Source organism: Sceloporus undulatus, chromosome 2, assembly GCF_019175285.1.
Source record: "Sceloporus undulatus isolate JIND9_A2432 ecotype Alabama chromosome 2, SceUnd_v1.1, whole genome shotgun sequence".
Classification (NCBI taxonomy): domain Eukaryota; kingdom Metazoa; phylum Chordata; class Lepidosauria; order Squamata; family Phrynosomatidae; genus Sceloporus; species Sceloporus undulatus.
Window position 1 is genome coordinate 333,912,249 of NC_056523.1, and position 351 is coordinate 333,912,599.

The window sequence follows — 351 nt, forward strand, 5'->3', positions numbered from 1 at the left end:
ATTGGGTGGCGTTGAGGTCTCTTCCAATTCTATTGCTCAGGAGACAAAAATGGTGGCTGATGGACACCAGTCCAATCCCGTCCCTAGCATCCCCGCTGGGGGGGATCATTTCCACCCCTCTCCACCTCAGAGGGCCTGGGAGCACTGGCCCAATCTGCGAGGAGCTGAGAGCGAGCCTCTCCCTCGGTTGCAGGAAGAGGGCACCTCTGGGGGCCCCAGACATGCCATCTGCCCCCAAAAGGGGGTGGACTGGAGGCCTCCACAGCAATCGGCCCTCTTTTAAATTGGGTTCAGGGGTCTCGCCTCTCAGATCGATTCATAGAGTCACAGATTTAGAAGAGTCAAGACCAC